This window comes from Notothenia rossii (genome assembly GCF_949606895.1).
Source record: "Notothenia rossii genome assembly, contig: scaffold_260, whole genome shotgun sequence".
In the NCBI taxonomy this organism is placed as follows: domain Eukaryota; kingdom Metazoa; phylum Chordata; class Actinopteri; order Perciformes; family Nototheniidae; genus Notothenia; species Notothenia rossii.
Window position 1 is genome coordinate 45,725 of NW_027640255.1, and position 15,079 is coordinate 60,803.

Sequence of the window (15,079 nt, forward strand, 5' to 3'; positions counted from 1 at the left end):
TAGATGCCAAATACTGCCCAAAAATGTATTTTGCACATTCAGAATACTGCCTGAACCTGGCAAAAGTGGAATGAAAAAGTAATAACAGGGTTTGCCCATACACGATTATGATACAAAAAATCATAGCAAATAGCAATCACGGTACCCATTTACAGATGATTCCACTTTGTTTTGGAATGATATGTTGCTTTGCGTCTACGCTTCACTATACTTTGTGATTGAGACCTTGGACCTAAATAAGGAAGAACATTACAAGAGCTAAAACGCGTTTTATGAAATGTTTATGATACAGTTTCATAATAGCATACAGAGGCATCTTCAAACTTATCAGCTGTGAACAAATCCTTAGTAGAGTTAATCGATCTAGAAATAGTCAAATTGGTGGATTATGACCTCTCTCACTTTGGAGAGCTTTTAGGCTATTTTTGGCGATATAAAACAGACTTTTTAATATGAACCTCTAAATGTTCCTTTTCCTTCATCTCTGTGACCTTCTTTCTACTTTGCTACCTTCACTTCTTTGTTCTCCTTTCTTTTCATTGCTACCCTACACAGACAGTCTGCTATGCTGAGAGTCTGAAAATTAGCATTTCCACTCGAGAGATAGACAGAGAGAGAAAGAGACAGAAAGGGCTATTTTTAACTTCCTTATGCTACAATACTCATATCAGAGGTCTTGTGATACAGCAGCTATTGTTAGATTGTGGGGGAGATCGCGGGAATCTCAGAGGCTCTCATGTAAACGTACAGCGACGCTGGTCACACAACGTTTCGCTGAAAGACCCACATGGAAAATAAGTGCCTTATTTCTGCACTGTACCACAGAACGACCATGTGGTATCTGCAGTGGGTTATTAATCAAAGCTGATGACTCAGCATTTCTACCTTTTTAATGCTCACTTCACTGAATCACTTCTTATGTCTGTTTGTTAAGAAACAAAACAAGTACTTGTCTAGAGAACTGTATGTATGTATACTGAATGTATGTAATTAAAGCATGATGATGTTTTAGAAGTAATGTTTAGAAGGGCACGTGATGTTCCAGTTTGCGTTGCTGCGTCAGTATTAGTGTAATCTTTGTGTGTGTGTGTGTGTGTGTGTGTGTGTGTGTGTGTGTGTGTGTGTGTGTGTGTGTGTGTGTGTGTGTGTGTGTGTGTGTGTGTGTGTGTGTGAGAGAGAGAGAGATTTCATCCCACAATAAGACCCTGTGAACATGCAAGCCGCTCTCTTCTGATTAGGAACGACAGATGGGAGGATTTCTGCAGCGGCGTACAGAAAGAGAGGAAGAGGATCCCATGATCCTGTGTGAAGATGACAGTAACTCCACCCCCCCACGCACACACACACAAACACACACAAACACACACATATATCCTCTGCATCGAGGCACACACTGCAGACACGTGCGTCATGGGTACAGTGCAGGGAAACAAGGACAAGCTGACTGTTTTTAAAGAGTAACTAAAAGCCATCCTGTTTCCCTAAGGCACCTTTTATTGTAGCCGTTGCTGCTTGTTGATACGTTTTGAGAAAGAGTTAACCAAAACAGTCAGGAGAACAGTATACATTTGGGAAAGTTATTCAATTCAATCTGGCTTTTTAAGAATAAGAAAAACATGACAATTAGTGCATATCCATGCTGTGGTATCAAACCAACACACAAAAAGACACACAAATGCTCAATAGAGCTAAGGTTATGGAGTTGGGTGATAATAAATCCAGCAAACACCACAATACATAAATAGACACTATTATGTTTAAAATGACATGACAAAAACTATAAAATACTCTACATTTGGTATGTTGCTTGAGAGAAGCATTACTGGAGAGAAGAGAAGCCCCACATGGGGTATCTTAAAGATGACCTATCATGCAAAATGCACTTGTGTATGTCTTCTATACATGAATATGTGTCCCCGGTGTTCCAGGGAACTCACCAAGTGTCAGAAAACACAACCCTCTCTATTTTCCTCCATACCCAAATCTCTAAAAAAAGGGGCTGCAACGGATCTGATACAGACTGATCCAGATTTGAACACTTCTATGACGTCACAGAAGTGGCGGTACGGCTATTGGGCCAACTCCACAAATCAGGAGGAGACAGCCACGGACATTGCCGTTCGAAAGCGCTGGAGACGCTGTAGTACATATGCCAGGCCTGTAGATGGTGCTGTTCTCACAGAATCAGCCCATGCAAAGACAGTGTTAAATTGAGCAAAATGAGGAATGGCTAAAATGCATGATCTGTTTGGTATTTTGAAAAATAAAAAGTATAAATATATGCCTTATATCAGTGCTGCATTTGATACTATCGACCATGATATCCTATTGCAAAGACTAGAGCACTTAGTTGGCATACAGGGAACTGCTTTAGGCTGGTTTTGGTCCTATCTATCTGAACGCTCTCAGTTTGTACGTGTCAACGATGAATCCTCCACGCAAACAGAAGTTAGCCATGGAGTGCCACAGGGCTCAGTGCTCGGACCTATTTTGTTCACATTATATATGCTTCCGTTAGGCAATATTATAAGGAATCATTCTGTAAACTTTCAAGGTTATGCGGATGATACTCAACTATATTTATCAATCAAGCCTGATGAAATTAATCATCTAAATAAAATTCAAGACTGCCTCAAGGACTTAAAAACGTGGATCACTTTAAATGTTTTGATGTTAAACACGACCAAAACTGAAGTTATTGTACTTGGCCCGAAGAATCTACGAAACAAATTATCTAAAGATATACTAACTATTGATGGCATTAATTTGACCTCCAGTGAGACTGTAAGGAATCTTAGTGTTATATTTGATCAGGATTTATCCTTTAACACCCACATAAAATCAATTTCAAGGACCCCCTACTTCCATCTACGTAACATTGCAAAAATCAGGCATATCTTGCCTCAAAACGATGCAGAGAAACTAGTCCATGCATTTGTTACTTCAAGGCTGGATTATTGTAACTCCTTATTATCAGGGTGTACCAAGAAGTCAGTCAAGTCGCTTCAGCTGATTCAAAATGCTGCAGCTCGTGTACTAACCAGAGTTAGGAAAAGGGACCACATTACTCCTGTTCTGGCTGCCTTACACTGGCTCCCTATAGAACACAGGATAGCATTTAAAATTCTTCTTCTCGCCTACAAAGCCCTTAATGGGCAGGCGCCTTCTTACCTTAAAGAACTCATTATACCCTATTGTCCTACTAGTGCATTGCGTTCCAAGAATGCAGGGTTGTTGGTTGTTCCTAGAGTCTCTAAAAGTACAATGGGAGCCAGAGCCTTTTCTTATCAAGCTCCACTTTTGTGGAATCGGCTTCCAGTTTGTGTTCGGACGGCAGACACCCTATCCGTTTTTAAGAGTGCGCTTAAGACCTTCCTTTTTGATAAAGCTTATAGTTAGGGCTGATTAGATTCAGCCCCTAGTTTTGCTGATATAGGCTTAGTTTGTCGGGGGACATCGTACTTCTTCCTTCTCTCTGTCTATACCTGTGTACTCTCATGTTCCGATTAACCCAGCTTCCCCAAATGTCTTTCTTTTTGGTGTCTATATACGCCGTGATCCGGAGTCATGGATGATCCTGCGGTCCTGTGTCATGGATCGCGAGTCCTGGATCTTGAGTCGTGGCTGTGGTCCTGGATCATAAGTCCTGGATGGATATCCTCGTGGATTCATCTTCCTATTATACACACATGCATTTCCAAACATTTGGACTACCTATGTTCCAAATGTATTATCTTTTCAATTTACACACAGCATCTATTGCACGTCTGTCCGTCCTGGGAGAGGGATCCCTCCTCTGTTGCTCTCCCTGAGGTTTCTCCCATTTTTCCCTTTAAACTGTGGGTTTTCTCCGGAAGTTTTTCCTTGTACGATGTGAGGGTCTAAGGACAGAGGGTGTCGTATTGTCATACTGATATTCTGTACAAACTGTGAAGTCCACTGAGACAAATGTAACATTTGTGATATTAATAATAATAATAATAATACATAATATTTATATAGCGCCTTTCACGAAACCCAAGGTCGCTTCACAAGTCGGGCAGGGGGGGCTATAGACAAGTTTACGCGCCAAAACACGGGTAGCGCCATAACCCTACACAAATGCACTTCATTTCCGCCGGAAGTCTTTTGCACAGCGTCTGTCGGTGTAAACCGATGTAAACAGTCAGACGGGCACTGGTGTAAACACAGCGATTTCGATGCTAACAGTGATGCTAGCTTGGGAACACGATTCTACTTCTTTGACTGGAGATGGCGTTACTCTCCCCCACCCGAATTCAGTGCAAAACTGGGAGGATAACATGACGACGTGGCCCAGCATAAAACCAAAATAAACTGCCTTATTTAGGTCATGCCCACAGGAGCCAACAGTTGTCTGTTGTTTACATAATGCACAATTTACATGATCTCTTTATGCTGTGCAATATATCATATGTGCCTGTACTGTTTGAGTGAAAATAAAGTTTGATGTAATTTAATTTCATTATTGCACTGTTATTGCATTATTGCATTTCATATGTTCCTTAGAGTGCTACAATTTCTTTTAACACAGTTCATCATTCATATTAAGCTCATACTGTACATAAATAACACTGAATTAATTAATTGTTTAGAGGAAACTAAAGAAATGGCTTCAACAAGAAAGATCACATGTTTAATCCTAACAGGTATTACAAATTAAAATATAAAAGCAGCCCACACAATTACATCCATCCATCCATCCATCTTCTCCCGCTTATCCGTGGTCGGGTCGCGGAGGTAGCAGTTCCAGCAGAGAGCCCAAAACTTTCTTTTCCCTGGCCACATCAACCAGCTCTGACTGGGGGATCCCAAGGCGCTCCCAGGCCAGAGAAGAGATATAATCCCTCCATCTGGTTCTAGGTCTACCCCTCGGTCTCTTCCCAGCTGGACGTGCCTGGAACACCTCCCTAGGGAGGCGCCCAGGTGGCATCCTAACTAGGTGCCCGAACCACCTCAACTGGCTCCTTTCGACGCGAAGGAGGAGCGGTTCAACTCCGAGTCCCTCCCGGATGACCGAACTTCTCACCTTATCCCTAAGGGAGACACCAGCCACCCTGCGGAGAAAACCCATCTCGGCCGCTTGTACCCGCGATCTCGTTCTTTCGGTCATGACCCATCCTTCATGACCATAGGTGAGGGTAGGAACGAAAATGGCCCGGTAGACAGAGAGCTTTGCCTTCTGGCTCAGCTCCCTTTTCGTCACAACGGTGCGGTAAAGAGACTGCAGTACCGCTCCCGCTGCTCCGATTCTCCGACCCATCTCACGCTCCATTGTTCCCTCACTCGAGAACAAGACCCCGAGATACTTGAACTCCTTCACTTGGGGTAAGGACTCATTCCCTACTTGGAGTGGACAGTCCATCGGTTTCCTGCTGAGAACCATGGCCTCAGATTTGGAGGTGCTGATCCTCATCCCAGCCGCTTCACACTCGGTTGCGAACCGATCCAGTGAGTGCTGAAGGTCGCAGACCGATGAAGCCATCAGAACCACATCATCTGCAAAAAGCAGTGGTGCAATCCTTAGTCCACCGAACTGCAGACCCCCTCCCCCACGACTACGCCTCGAAATCCGATCCATGTATATTACAAACAGGATTGGTGACAAAGCGCAGCCCTGGCGGAGGCCAACCCTCACCTGAAATGGGTCCGACTTACTGCCGAGGACCCGGACACAGCTCTCGCTTTGGGAGTACAGAGATTGGATGGCCCTGAGTAGAGACCCCCTCACCCCATACTCCCGCAGCACCTCCCACAGTGACTCCCTGGGAACCCGGTCATACGCCTTCTCCAAGTCTACAAAACACATGTAGACTGGATAAGCATACTCCCAGGCCCCCTCCAGGATCCTTGCGAGAGTAAAAAGCTGATCCGTCGTTCCACGACCAGGACGGAATCCGCATTGTTCCTCCTCAATCTGAGGTTCGACAATCGGCCTGACCCTCCTTTCGAGTACCTTAGAGTAAACTTTCCCGGGGAGGCTGAGTAGTGTGATGCCTCGGTAATTGGCACACACCCTCTGATCCCCCTTTTTGAAAAGGGGAACCACCACTCCGGTCTGCCACTCCTTCGGTACTGTTTCCGACTTCCACGCAACGTTGATGAGACGTGTCAACCATGACAGTCCCTCAACACCCAGAGCCTTCAGCATTTCTGGGCGGATCTCATCCACCCCCGGGGCTTTGCCACTGTGAAGTTGTTTGACGACCTCAGTGACCTCCCCCCGGGAGATTGGTGTCGATCCCCCTTCATACTCCAGCTCTGCCTCTAACATAGAGGGCGGAGTTGTCGGGTTCAGGAGTTCCTCAAAGTGCTCCTTCCAACGCCCTAACACTCCATCAGTTGAGGTCAACAACGTCCCATCCTTACTGTACACAGCTTGGATGGTTCCCTGCTTCCCCCTCCTGAGGTGTCGGACAGTTTTCCAGAACAACTTTGGTGCCGCCCGAAAGTCTTTTTCCATGTCTTCTCCGAACTTCTCCCACACCCGCTGCTTTGCCTCGGCCACGGCTGAGGCTGCTGCCCTTCGGGCCTGTCGGTACCTTGCAACTGCCTCGGGAGTCCCCCGAGATAACAAATCCCTGAAGGCCTCCTTCTTCAGTCGGACGGCTTCCCTGACCACCGGTGTCCACCAGGAGGTTCGAGGGTTACCGCCCCTTGAGGCACCTAGGACCTTGAGACCACAGCTCCCCGCCGCGGCTTCGGCAATAGAGGCTTTGAACACCGACCACTCTGGTTCAATGTCCCCAACCTCCACAGGAATGCCCGAAAAGCTCCGCCGGAGGTGTGAGTTGAAGGCCTCCTGAACTTGGGCCTCCTCCAGACGTTCCCAGTTCACCCGAACTACACGTTTGGGCTTACCAGGTCTATCCAGAGGCTTCCCCCGCCACTCGACCCAACTCACCACCAGATGGTGATCAGTTGACAACTCCGCCCCTCTCTTTACCCGAGTGTCCAAAACATACGGCCTCAGGTCCGATGATACGATAACCAAATCGATCATGGACCTTCTGCCTAGGGTGCTCTGGTACCACGTACACTTATGAGCATCCTTATGTTCGAACATGGTGTTTGTTATGGCCAATCCATGACTAGCACAGAAGTCCAGTAACAAACCACCACTCCGGTTCAGATCAGGGGGGCCGTTCCTCCCAATCACTCCCCTCCAAGTGTCTCCATCATTGCCCACATGTGCGTTGAAGTCTCCCAGCAAGATTAAAGAGTCCCCTTCAGGAGCCCCATACAGGACTCTTTCCAGGGTCTCCAAGAAGGCCGTATACTCTGAACTGCTGTTGGGTGCATAAGCACACACAACAGTCAGAGTTTTCCCCCCCATAACCCGCAGGCGTAGGGAGGCAACCCTCTCGTCCACTGGGGTAGACTCCAACAACGAAGCACCCAACCGGGGACTTGTGAGTATCCCCACACCCGCCCGGCGCCTCACACCTTGAGCAACTCCGGAGAAGAATAGAGTCCAACCCCTATCCAGAAGTAAGGTTCCAGAGCCGATGCTGTGCGTAGAGGTGAGCCCAACCAGATCCAACTGGTAACGCTCCACCTCCCGCACAAGCTCCGACTCCTTCCCCCCCAGAGAGGTGACGTTCCACGTCCCCAAAGCCAGCTTCTGTCGCCCGGGTCTGGTCCGTCGAGACCCTCTGCCTTCACTGCCACCCTTCTGGCAGCGCACCCGACCCCATCGCTGTTTCCCGTAGGTGGTGGGCCCGCGGGACGGAGAAGCGGAGGTGTTGCCCACGTCGCCTTTTCGGGCTGTGCCCGGCCGGGCTCCGTGGCAAGCCCGGCCACCAGACGCTCGCCGACGAGTCCTCCTTCTGGGCCTGGCTCCAGAAGGGGACCCCGGGCTTCCTCCGGGCCGGGTATCCTCACTTCGTGTGTCGTCTTTCATGAGGTCACAATTACATCACTATGAAAATATTCATATATAATATTAAAAAATACAATGCATGCAGTATTTGTTGTGTTTATCTGTATTTAATGAACAACATGGCTGGGTGCTGGGTGCTGGTTTGTGGTCGTAGCACTCTCTATCTAACCACTCGTTCAGGTGCTTTCTCGAGTGATTGCAACCAACTACCGCACACGTAGTTCCCGAACCACTTTTCTTCATGTTGTAATTGTTATATCCTCTTTGTCTCTGCGATATCAGTGCTTTGTCGGCACAACGGAGCTAGCTAGCAAAACAAACCCAGTCCGCCAAAACGGAAGTGCATTGCATCGAAGGGAGGAGTTCAGGATGTAGAGCGGAAACGGCTCAATAACTTGTGTATATTGGGCTATATAAATAAACATTGATTGATTGATTTATATAGGTATGGTCCTACACTATATTATTCAAATATAGCATGATAGGTCCACTTTAAGTTTGCTTTAAATGATTTCATGTTCTATAAAATGTCAGCTTGTTAGCTAGCTAACAAACTCTTGTTAACACCTCTTTACAAGTGTTATGAAAACTAACACCAACTGTTAAATCTGGAATGCACCTCTTAAGCTTCCTCACACAAACACTGGCTCACATGAGAGAAAGCCTTTACCTCTAAAAAGGGGGATAAAATATTGAACATCTTACGTAAGGTTGCGTGTTTTAAGATTAGACAGGTTTTTTTGCTGGCTGTTGCCACGCCGCAGCAGGAATCTCTCCCCCCAAGACCCTGAAGTAACTCCCACCTCCCCTGCCAAGCGACCAATATAGTAAACAGAGAAGAAGAACAAAGACGGCATTGTGAAGTGGAAAAACAGAAAACCATCAGAGGGGCCTAGCATCAATAAAAACTGGAATTAATGCCGAAAAGATTGAAATTTGTGTTACATTTAAAGTCAAGTTGTGTGTGTGAGACTGACCTAAGCTCCTTAGCACAGAATTCATGTGTGTATGTGTCTGAAATCTTTACTGACAGGTAATGTGTGCTTGACTCAAAGAGTTCAGTTCTGTGTGTGTGTACTCTTCGCTCTGTTTGCTGTAGTTCACTCTCATTCAGAAAAGCCTCTGTCATTGTGGAAACTGTGGGTTGCCAATCAAACTGTCCAGTTGCCAGCAGGGAGCTAATACACTTCTAGAACCCCTGAACCTGGCAACCCGAAAAAGCCAACCAAACATCCACTCTGCTGTATTCTTCTCTAAAACCCTCCTCGATTGTCTTTGACAGGGAAGCACTTGGAATAGTTTGTGATTAAATAAAGATTAGGCTCGCTGCATTAAAGATTCAGACACACACATGCACAGAAAGAACAGAACAAACACACACTCACATGTCCTGTACGTGGACACCAGGCAGCCCAGACACAAACATTTTCCTGGTGTGAAAAGTGAAGCCAATGCTGAAGTCAATTCCCCCAAAAAACAATCCCCGCCTCTGTAGGACTGCGTGGAAAAAGGGGGGGGGGGGGGGAGGAACATCCTGCAAAATGGCTGCCATAATTAATAATGTTCAGATAATCATTTCTTAAGTTACAAATAAAAAGAACCGCTAGCAATTATAGGCTAATTCATGCAAGATAAAAAACCATAGGGCTATGCTAATAATGTTAGCATGTAGTAAATGTGCAAAACATTCAGTCTGGGTGCGTGTTATGTTGAGCTGAAATGTGTACTTTTGTATGTTAGTTGAATCAATTGCAGTAAAAGTTGAGTTTAAGAAAAACTTGTATTATTAACTAAAATTGACAACAAATCCACATTTCACTCCCTGGGTGGATTACAGTGCAGCTATTCATTTTCTTCTCTTTTCTTTAACTTTGAGCAATTTGTAAAGGCTTCAAATTCTTGTTAAATCCATTCTCTTGAGCTACAGTAATGTGCACTACTCTCTTCCCAACACTGCTACTCATTGGGTGTGTTAGATGCTCACCCCCTGTGTTCTTTCTCCCTCCTTTTTTATCCCTTAGCTCAGGTGTCCCAGATCTGCCATACATAAAGAAGGCTGGAGGGGAAGGAGTCAAATGTGTGTGTTGTCCTTGTTTACGTCTTCTCTGTCACAGTTTGTTTTCTCTTCATCAAAGGTAAGTATAACATCTAGGTAGCCTAAAGTCTTCTTCAGGCTTCGGTTGTACCTAGAACCACACTTCCCTGTCACTTCTGGTTTCAAAAACCAAGATGGCGATGGCCCACATGCTAATCTAGAGTCTTCAAAACTGCAGCCCGTAAACCAGTGGCGTCATAGTTACTTTGTCCACTTCTTACAGTCTGTGAAGACACTGGATCCTACACTTCAGGTAATGCTAGTTCATGTCATCCTTTTGCTAGACTCTCCCTGAAAAGAGACTCTACCATATGCTTGATCAGATTTCCCTGGATAAACATTGGTTTAAAAATATATTTAATTTCAGACGGGCTCCATCAAACTGAATAGCAAAAGACTGAATAGCTTTATCTTGTCCAAACTCATGATCCTCACTGATTTCTCTTCTTGAGCTGCTGTACGTGACCAACCATCATGCCTTACTCTGTCTTCTCCTGTATCTATTTCTATAGGCCCCTCACTGAGTATCACAGCTGATTACCTAATTCCCTTGGCTCTTGCTCTGCCTGTTCTAACGCAAAGAAAAACGTGCTTTCCTCAGCCACGCATTTGAGCTTTTGTCCAGTGAGCCCCAAATACTAGCAAAATAAAGTGATACAGGACACATTTTCGAGGGATTCTGTCTTTTTATGTTGACTATCCGCAGAAACAAGAGGTAATGGAAGTTCTACTTTAACATGCAGGCACCATAGGGCAGATTTTAAACGTCAGACATTACTGACATGGCATAGGGACGACAAACATGCAAAAACCTTCAGCCATATGTGGGAAATAGACTAAGCCTGCAGCTCAATGGATGCCATAAAAGCATTGTTCAATTTTATACGAAACCCTTCATCAAAGTTACATGACAAAGAGACAAGAGGTCTTAAATGCCCACTTTCTTTTCTTGCATGTTCAGCCACAGTTACTGTCACTTTGCTTCAAATAAGTCAACTCAAACTCTGTCTGGCATTCTGGTAATGCAGCATAGGAAATCTAAAGTACACACAGCAAGTGGTTGGAAAAGGATAAATGACATCTAACACATGAGACAATCGGAAATAACTATCTGACAGAGCTTTTTGTAGCTTTTGGGATATTTAAAAGTAGATTCAGATCAGAAATATCACTGGGTTGGTTTTTCTCACTACTATTCACCTTTAAACTGAGGTACTGTAAAGTTCTGAATTATAGTACCCCTTCTTTTAGTAGTGTAAAGAGCAACAATTCAAATGGTTGGTTATTTGAATGTTAGTGAAGTGTTTTACAACCATCCGTTAATTAAAAGGATTATATAACTGTTTCTGACAAAAGGCAGATGTTGGTGGGGGTTTTTGTCTGTTGGGATTTTTTCTTGTCTAGTGCACACAAGAATTGAAGTGTAAAAACAAACATTTGCTATTTGGGGGGTCAGTTGTTATGCCAGAACATAAAAGAAAAAGAAAAGAACGGTCATTTGAAATTCCCAAACATTTCCTGGCAAATAAACCTGTACCTGTAGCAGATTTTGTTAATTTTATTCCATGCCAGTCTAACTATTTAGTACTGTTTTCAAGCTTTATGCTAAGCTATTCAACTGGCTGCTGGCTCCACCTACATTTCTAATGAAAAAACATCATAGCAAATACCAAAATACCCTACTATTGCTTTCATTTATTAAGTATTGCTTTGTCTTCGCCTTCATTTACCCTGCCTATTAGTTGTTCACATGCAGCTACAACCATCAGAGCAGTGAGAAAGCTAATTCAGACTCTTCCTCAGTGACATTGTTTGGTGAGCGGGTTAGGGTTAGGTTAGGTTAGGGTAAGGCGTGAGAAGGTAATGATGAAGTTGAGTCACTGCCAGCGACCATATTGTATTGACAGGCAGGAGACAGAAGTCAATCTTTTGCAAAAAGCCTGTACGGCTGAGGTGTGAAAATAGTGTGTTTCGTTGACATAAATACGCCTAGGGGTACATGTGTGTCCAGAAAAGAAATTCCCATTGTGGGTTATTTATGTTTGCAGAAATGTTTCATGTTAAAGTTCACAGAGCTAATGTCAGATGCAGGAGTGAAGATCTCAGCATACAGTTCTGAAGAAAAAAGGTAGAATAGATGGAAGTAATTGGCTTTAAAATCCACTTGACTCTACCTCCTCAAGGTTAGTGTGTGCATCTGTATTCCTGTGTGTTAGCGTGTCATTAACAGGATTTATTGCACCAGAAATAGCCTGGAATAGACAGAGGTAACTGGCTTTGCCTGTCAGGAAATCAGATTTAAAGTCAGTGTAACATTTCAGATTTGCGCTTAAGGCTTTTGAATGACGATCTTATCCGAAGAGACTTAGAGGGAAGAATAAGCAGCTTATTGACAGTTAGACGCTGTATCCATAACTGATCATCGCCATTGGTTTTGTCCAAGAAACTGAATTATTTAAGAGCGTTTAGCCACTTGGAACCACAATAAGTTGGTTGTGTTTGATACCCAGTTGCACATTGTTGCGCTTGTTTCTTTCTCCTTTTGGAAGGAATATAATAATACAGTAGAGGGGGGGTCCCTCAGACACTAAGAGCATGTGTTTTGTAAGCTCTGCATAAAGACCATGAAGTAAGTGTAGTGTAATAAACTATAAACTGCTTCAACTCTTCCTGAAAAGTAATTTAAAGGTTTGTTGATATTCAGAGTCCAAAGGCTCAACGTGTACAAAAGTCTTCTATATTTAACTGGATTTATTTTTGTCCTAAAATGACAGATGAGGCTAATTTTAATATCAAAGGGCTAAAATTAAAATCTCTAAAATGTCAAAACGCATTCTTGCTGTGCAACCCAGACCTTAAGGAGAGTAAAATTGGATTAAAATATAGTCGAGAAAAGAAAACGACATACAGAAGCGCTGCATTTATCTGTTAATGCTGCTTGATACGAAAACCTTCCTGGTTTCTTAAAGAGCTAAACCTACCTTTTTTATATGGTTTCTAATGTTTGTGTGTATTACAAATCTAGTTTTCTGTGTGTGTGTGTGTGTGTGTGTGTGTGTGTGTGTGTGTGTGTGTGTGTGTGTGTGTGTGTGTGTGTGTGTGTGTGTGTGTGTGTGTGTGTGTGTGTGTGTGCGTGCGTGCGTGCGTGCGTGCGTGTGTGTGTGTGTGTGTGTATGTGTGTGTGTGTGTGTGTGTGTGTGTGTGTTATTAAAGTATAAAGTGCTTATTCCTGCTCTGTCTGCGTGTGTTTTAGGCACATGATGTTTGCATTTTGTCATCCGCTGTAGGTTATATATGCATACACGCTGGGATAAGGGCTCTGTGACTAAGAAGAGGCGAGCAAGGAACAGAGGACTGTGGAAAAAGAAATAGAAACAGAGGAATGAAATGAGAAGAGCAATAAGTGGAACAGGAAACAGATAAGACAGTGGTTGTTTAAAGCAAACAGGGGCAAGAGAGAGTGACATAAGAAGGGAAGAGAAAGGGAAAATGGAGAATGAGCGGAGGAGAAGAGAAAGCGAGTTCATGCTCCAGTGGAGGGGAAGTCATGCAAGCCGCGCTGCAGCTTTCTCTTCAGCCTCGATACAACAAACTGTAACTGCATCACCTGCCGCCACACACACAACACACACACACATACACACCCAGAGCCGGCCCGACCCATTAAGCGACATAAGCGGCCGCTTAGGGCCCCGCAGCCACTAAGGGCCCCCTAGCAAAAAAAAAAGAAATTAAAAAAATTAAATAATCTCAGTACACTGTCGCCGTGATAAGTATGTTTGATTAATATGTTAATATGCCTAGATTGCCTACTCTCAAAGTCATGTATTATATGATTGAGTCAATCATATAATACATTAACCGTGCTTTACCTGAACCTCATCATGACACAAGAGAGGACGGCAGGATTGTAATTTCCCGTGTTCAGTTAATGCAACAGCGGCAAGACACCAGACCAACCTGAGAGTTGAATGGAAATAAACATCTGTCTTATTGGCTCACAGGTACCTATCCTGTGAGCTGTGACAATGTTTAAACTGTCAGTCAGACTCAGAGTTTTTGAAGATGGACATAAGAAAATGTTTTCTTAAAAAAGACGACAATTCTCAAGTGGTGGCTCACACAACAACCCCAGAGTCACCATTGAGCCAGGTGAACAAGGTATGTAAATGTCAGTAAACTTCCAAGTTATGCGAACATGTAAGCAAAGCATAAATTACAGCTACGTTGACGTTGCTTTGAATCGCGGGGGTAAGCTAAACCGTTAGCAAGTAGCTATAGCTAGCCAGATATATTAAATGAACACTTTGTCATACAATCTAAACGTAATGTTTTTTAGCGTTACCTGGTGATTTAAAAGAAAGCACTCTGGAAAATGTTAACTTACTGTTCGACAGGAAGCTAGAAGCTACCTTACAGTACACAGTTGATCCTGAATCCTGTCAGTTAAAGTGTTTCATAGTTAGCTTAGCTAAGCATCAACCAAACACTGAAATATATGGATGTTATGTGACAGTATTTCTGAGAAAAAGTCAGCTGAAATGGTGGCATGCCACTGCTTTACGTGTCGACAGCATGTTTGAACGTATTTGCAGCAGTAAATGTGGCTGTTTGGCCACTGACGTTGCCATAACAACACCTTAATTTAAATGTGCAACCTCTTTTTGTGACAGATTTTTGCATGAAATTATAATTCTTCTGAATGATATTCCTATTGACAGCTAGTTTCTATGTGAACATTATGAGATGGGCAGCCAGAGAGAATAAATGAAAAACAGTTGTGAAATACTAGATGACAAGACAAGAATACAGTTTAAAAGGGGAGTGATTTTTAAAATATCCATTAAGAAAAATCTGTTTACAGTTCTGTTTGAGAGATGTATCCATAGATCTCTTAATTTTGCACTCAAGGTGCACCAGATTGATGCTTTTAACTTCAATATTTAAAAAAAAATCTTCCAGGGGGAGCATGCCCCCGGACCCTCCTAGAGGAGGTTAGGTCCACAGTGTTTACATTCTTATTTATACAATATGTGTGCTTATGCTAACATCATAAGACAAAAGTTGGTTCCGTGGTGTGTAGT